The sequence below is a fragment of the Opisthocomus hoazin genome, chromosome 7 (assembly GCF_030867145.1).
Source record: "Opisthocomus hoazin isolate bOpiHoa1 chromosome 7, bOpiHoa1.hap1, whole genome shotgun sequence".
Classification (NCBI taxonomy): Eukaryota; Metazoa; Chordata; class Aves; order Opisthocomiformes; family Opisthocomidae; genus Opisthocomus; species Opisthocomus hoazin.
Genome location: NC_134420.1, coordinates 4,860,447 through 4,866,446, shown reverse-complemented (window position 1 = coordinate 4,866,446; position 6,000 = coordinate 4,860,447).

Here is a 6,000-nt window from a genome sequence, read left to right as displayed (position 1 = left end):
TGAACACCTGAAACAAATATGCAAGTTAGATGTCAGGCAGATTTTTGGTCAAATGCATGAGCATGTTCGTTCTACGTGTCGAGGTCCCTTGTTTTTCTACAGCAAAAATGACAACAGGTAGAAATACTGCTTTTGCCTATCTCTTTGAACGCTCTTTTACTGCTCCTCACCATGAAGCAGCAAGTCATTAAGCCAGCTCTTTCTTCTGCCGGGTACAGGAAAGAATATGACTGATTGCAGTGATGCTGCTACACTCTGTCATTTGAAAATAATCTGAAAAACACATCTAATCCACTTCTTAGAGAAACAAGAGGTTTCAAATTTTACTTTGATCCACACTCCCCTCATCTGTGATTTCACACCTGCTGATACCTGTGGAAATCATACAGGTAGCTTGAAGGCAGTAAAGGGCCTTTGACCATCACAACAAATATCACATGAAGAAAAGCCCAACTTTTTATAAATATCCTTAAGTTGCACCGACGAAAACTTTCTCCCTCCAGTGATTTCACTGCTATGTGACACACGAGACTGCATCAGTCACATCGTGTAATGCCATGCTGGAGCAGCATGACATAACCAGTGCAACTAAGGACAACGTCTCTCCGCTCGAAAGGTCTCCTGAACCAGAAGAGAAAAAGAAGTGCAATCTCTCTGGAAGTTCCTGTGCATTCAGTGTTAAGGCTTTAACCATCGTGGAACAAGACAGACTCTCTGGGGAAACCTGTGAATTGCTAGGTATATATAGTACCTACTACATGCCTGTAAGCTTAGAGCATGCATTACTGGATATTGAGTCTCACTGCAATCGGTTAGCTGCGTTAAGCTTCATATAAAAAATGCATATATATATATATATATACATATATATATATAAAAACAAGAAAAAAGTTACCCTGAAGCTTGAAGAACCATTCAATTCAAATCAGCCACAAAACATTTTAGCTATCTAGACTGACTTTATTCTTTTTCTGCCCAACAAGAAGAAGTTGTACTTTTTATCTCTTCACATCCTCAATTGCGGAAACGGATTTGTTAACAGTAAATTGGCATTAAAAACAAAATAGAAATGAGAAGAAGTAGTAAGGTTTGCTGTGGAAATCACCACATAGCTATCAGAGACGCTAAAACCAACAAAATGCCAACTGGCCAAAAATCTTATTTTCTCACCACTGCAACACCCAGAAGCCCCAGCCTGGCTCCGGACCCCTCTGGGCTACGTGCTGAAAAACCTCCAGGTGCAAGCAGCTTTAAGAGCTCAGAGCCTGGACCCAACCACGGCTAACACACACAATCGATCCCAGCGAGCCTCCGATGAGCCGATATTCCAAGATTTTGGCCCGAAGGGCTGCAAAAGGATGTGTCCTACCAGGGTGAGCAGTACGTGTCCTACTCGGATGAGCCAATAGTCCAAGATTCCAGCCCGAAGGGCTGCAAGGGGACGTGTCCTACCAGGGTCCATCCTCACACACACCCCAGAAGCATCCACACCTGCAGCAAGCTACGTTCAGAAAGACCTCGGTAACCCGATCCTGGTCAAAACCCTTTCAGTAAAAGCAAAACAAACAAACACAACTTCTTTTTTTTTTTTCTCTTCCTAAAAAAACCCAAGCAGTCTCGCAGCATCGGAAATTTTTCATTCCCGCGACTGCGTTTTGGAACAAACAAGCACACAAACCAAGCAAAACATACTCGCGGTCTTTCTCCGCGGGTTTTTGCGTTGTGGTTTCTTTTTTTTTTTTTCTTCCTCCTTTTTTCACACGCAAGACACGAGCCCCGCAGCGTCCCCCCGGTCCCCAGCGCAGCCCGCGGAGAGCGACAAAACCCCGCGGGGACACCTCCACCGCCGGCTCCCCGGGAGGGGCGAGACCCCCCTCCGCCCTACCAGACAATAACAAATAAATAAAATTAAACGATAATAACGACAATAACGCTCATGAAGACCGGCGGCAGCAACACGCATCCGCCCGCGGGCGAACCGCACCGCGCCGCACCCCGGGAGGCTCCGGCCGCGCCGCCGCCGGGCCCCGCACAGGGAGGGGGACCGGAGCCCCCATGAGGGAGAAAAAGGGGGGCCGGAGCCCCGCCGCCACCCGCCGCCCCGCACAGGGAAAGGGAGAAGGGGCCAGAGCCCCGCCGCCCCGCACAGGGAGAAGAGACCGGAGCCCTGCACAGGGAGGGGGACCGGAGCCCCGCCGCCCCCCGCCGCCCCGCACAAGTTGAGGCGACCGGTGCGAGTGCGCGCGGGGGAGCCGCTCCCGCCTCAGCGCGGCCGGCGGGAAGGGGAGGGCAGGGCAGGGCGGGCGGCGCCGGCCCGGCCGAGCCGCGGATGAGGCACGGCCCCGCCGGGGAACCCTCCCCGCGGCACACCGGGCGGCGGGAGCCCGCCGCTCGCCGCCGAGCCCGCCGCCGCCGCCGCCAGGGCCCCGCCCGCCCGGGGGCCGCGCTTCTCCCGCCGCCGGGACAAACTTTCGCATCCCTCCCGCCAGCCGGGCGGGCTCCGCGGGCGGCAGCAGGTCCCCGCCGCTCACCTGGTGGTGGTGCTGCGGAGGCGGGCGGCCGGGCGCGCTGCTCCTCCCGCGGGCCGCCGGCCCATGTGCCCGGGGCAGGGCGAGGGGCCGCCCGGCTCCGGTTCCGCCGCTCCGCTCCGCGCCGCCGCCACTACTCACTCTCCCGTTGCCCCGGCAACTGCCTCCCGCCCCCTCGCCGTGCCCCCGCCCTTCTCCTCACACCGCCCCTCGCCGGCCAACCACCGGGCCGCCCGCCGCGCCCACGTGGGGCCGGGAGGCCAATGGGAGGCGGGGGCCGCGGCCGGCGGAGTCAGTGAAGCAGCCGCTTTGCAGGCGGGAGGGAAGCGGCCAGCGGCCCGGCGGGACATGGCCGCCGGCGTTGCCCACCCCGAGAACCCCCCTCACACCACCCCGACGTGACGCGGGTCGGGGCTGGGGCCGAGCGCGCCCGGTAGCCTCCAGCACCGCCTTGGGCCGCAGCGAGCGCGGCCGCAGGACGGGGAACGCCGGGCGGGAGGCGGCACAGGGCCGCGCTGTTGGTGCCGTCGGTCTGCGGCACCGGGGGCACCTTCCAGAGAAGCGACAGGAGCGGGGCCGTCAGGCTCCCGCTGCGGGCTCCGACGGGGCAGGCTCCGAGGCACGTTGACTCCTCGCAGAGGCGGCCCGGGCGCCCGTCCTGGAAATGAGGTGTCGATAGGCTCCGCGTGCCAGCTCCGGCCCGGCGCGACGTGCTGGGGGGTGCTGGTGGCCGCGCCGGCACGCAGCCGGCCCCGGCAGGCCTCAAGCAGCAGGGAATTCCCTTGGTCACCCCGCGTCGGAGCCAGCCCTGCCTGACCCGCACAGCTACAAGCAAAAGAAAGCTACCAAGCATCATCGCGGACGCGAAATACGTGGGGTTTAGGCGGAAAGACGTCGCCTTCGAACCTGGGCGAGTCCTACAGGTGACTGGCACCTCATTCTTGGGGAAAGAAAACTCACTCCTCCCCCCAGATAAAGTTAGGACTGCAGCCTTACCTTGCTTTTAGCCTTCTCCTCAAGGTTGCTGATTCAGCAGAGCTACAGCGTTCGGGACGTCTGCTAACACAGAGCACCAGTAAATAAAATTTACATCTGATTTAGACAGTTTCTTTAATTTAAATGTTAAAGTATGTGGCCTCTGTAAAAAGGATTCCATGAACTTAGGTTGCCTGAGGTTTTGTTTAAACTGACCTGAACAAAAAACAGGTGCCACGAACACCTGGGCTGCTGTGGGACCTCGCAGGACATCGTGGCTTGCAGAAGGCTTCGCCGTGACGCTCGGTCTCGCCTGTGCTGGGAAGCCTTGGCAAGCACCCGGGGCGCTTGCTGAACGCCAGCTCCTGCAGAAAACGACATTTCCGTCACTCCGTAACTCAGCTGCCATTTTTCGTATCTGAGCGATGTTTCACACGCAAACAGGAATGAGAAATTACGCCAAATTGGTTGTTTGGCAAATTCAGGTGGCGTTTTAGCACCAAAAGAGATGTTTTATAACACATTCATAAGAAACTCTGCTTCTACTCTTTAAGATTTTCATATTTAGAAAAATCTTTTAAAATATGTGGCGAGAGGTAGAAAAAAAGATTATAATAGCCTAGTCTGCGATAAAGGAAAAATTCAATTCAATGGGACTGCTGAGGCCCTTATTTATTTTTCTCAGCAGTTGCATTTTGCCTTTCACTCGCTTGCCTGCAGCTTTGGTTGCTGTGGAGGTTTTCTGCTGTAAATTCTTCAAAGTGATGGATTTTCCCTTTGAAAGAATGCTTGACTGTAGAGAATACAGAAGTGTAACCTTTTTATTTTTTTCCTGTGCGTGTGTGATGCTCTGAGCTTTGGAAAGACAGGTGTACTATCACCTCTTTCGTTAATTTGCATGCCGAGAGCCTGAAAATCGGCGTTACTGGTTTCATACTCCCCAACTGAAAGGCAAGGACCGTGATCATCTACTCTTTCCAGTTAAAGGTCATCTGCAAATAGATGTTCCTCTGTAGCTCAGATTGGTGAGACATTCAGCATTTGATGAATCAAAGAAGCGTGAGGCATATTTTTATTGATTCAATGTTATGGTTGTAGCAAGAAGCACTAACGTACCGGGTGTTGCACGTATGTACCCTTGTCAGTGCTTACAATCTAGACAGACAAAAGGCAAGAGAAAAAACCCAACATTTAAATCTCTATTTTAGAAAGAGAAAGCTATGGCACAGAACTGATGAGGGGAATTTGCCAAAATCTCCCAACTAACATCAGCATCTTAAAGACAAGCTGTTCCCCATCTTGTTGGTTCTCATCCTTTTGATGTGTTCCAGCCTTGTTAGGTAGGTAAAGGTAATCATGTGTTAACTTACAGTCTTGGACTCTCAGAAGATACTGATCAAAGCCCAAGTTCTCAGCAATTTGATGACTTCATTGGACATTAACACAGTAATAATTGTCTTATTTAAGAGTCCTTACAGAAAACTCGGTAACAGTCATTGTCCTATAAAAATCAGTAAAAAAAACATTTTAAATGCACACCTTTAGGCTAGGGATAACGTCATTCAAATCCCAGTACAATTCCTATGAAAAAGCCGTTTAGTATGTTCACAGAAATGAAGCGACGGTGGGGTAGGAGCACCAGCCTGGGACTCGGGACTCCTGAATCTGTCAGCTTTCTGCCATCTAAGCCCACACCGGGCACTGTGGAAGCCCACTGCATTCCCACAGGATAAAATCTAAATGCCAGCCACGCACTGAAAATGCGTTAAATCAAAGATTGCCTTTTACCACAAATTCTGTAGAAACTCTAACAAAACGAGCCCTTGATCTGAGCTGGAAGTTCTAGGCACCGAGCCCACAGTAACTAAATGCACACTGATACTGCCCATGCTTTGGAGCTGTGATCTCAGCAAGGACAGCAGGCTCTGGCCCGATGCGTGTTAATTACCGCTGCAGTACAAGGCTACTTCAGTGCTGTGAAAGCCGCGATGCCGTAATCACGCTCTTTGCCATAAGCATTTGAAAATACGAGGCTTCCTTTGCAAATGCCTATTTTCTGACACTACAAAATGTCACAGAAAGTTCAGTACTGATACAGTAAAACATGCCTAAAAATACTGAATATTATTCTTATTCTTAAAGAACTAGATTCTATGGTAAGTGAAAAATAAGTTTCATAATTAGAAAACAAAACATTCATAAACAGCTACATGCAACTCACCATCTAAAGAATTTAAATCATTTAACTTCAGATAATTCGGCTTTGATCCTTCGACTCTAAGAGTCAACATTTCCTGAGATGTTTTCACAGACTTTTCAGGACAATCTTGAGTTCATTTGTCTGTGTGCCTGCTGCAGGGTCTGATAAAACATACCGCTAGGCAAATGATGCTTGCAATGGTAGGAGTGTTTAGAGAGCAGAAAAACAGGGATGTTCAATGAAAACAGCAAAGCTTTCATTAATTTTTCAGGCTCTGTTACATACTTTTTAGCTTTC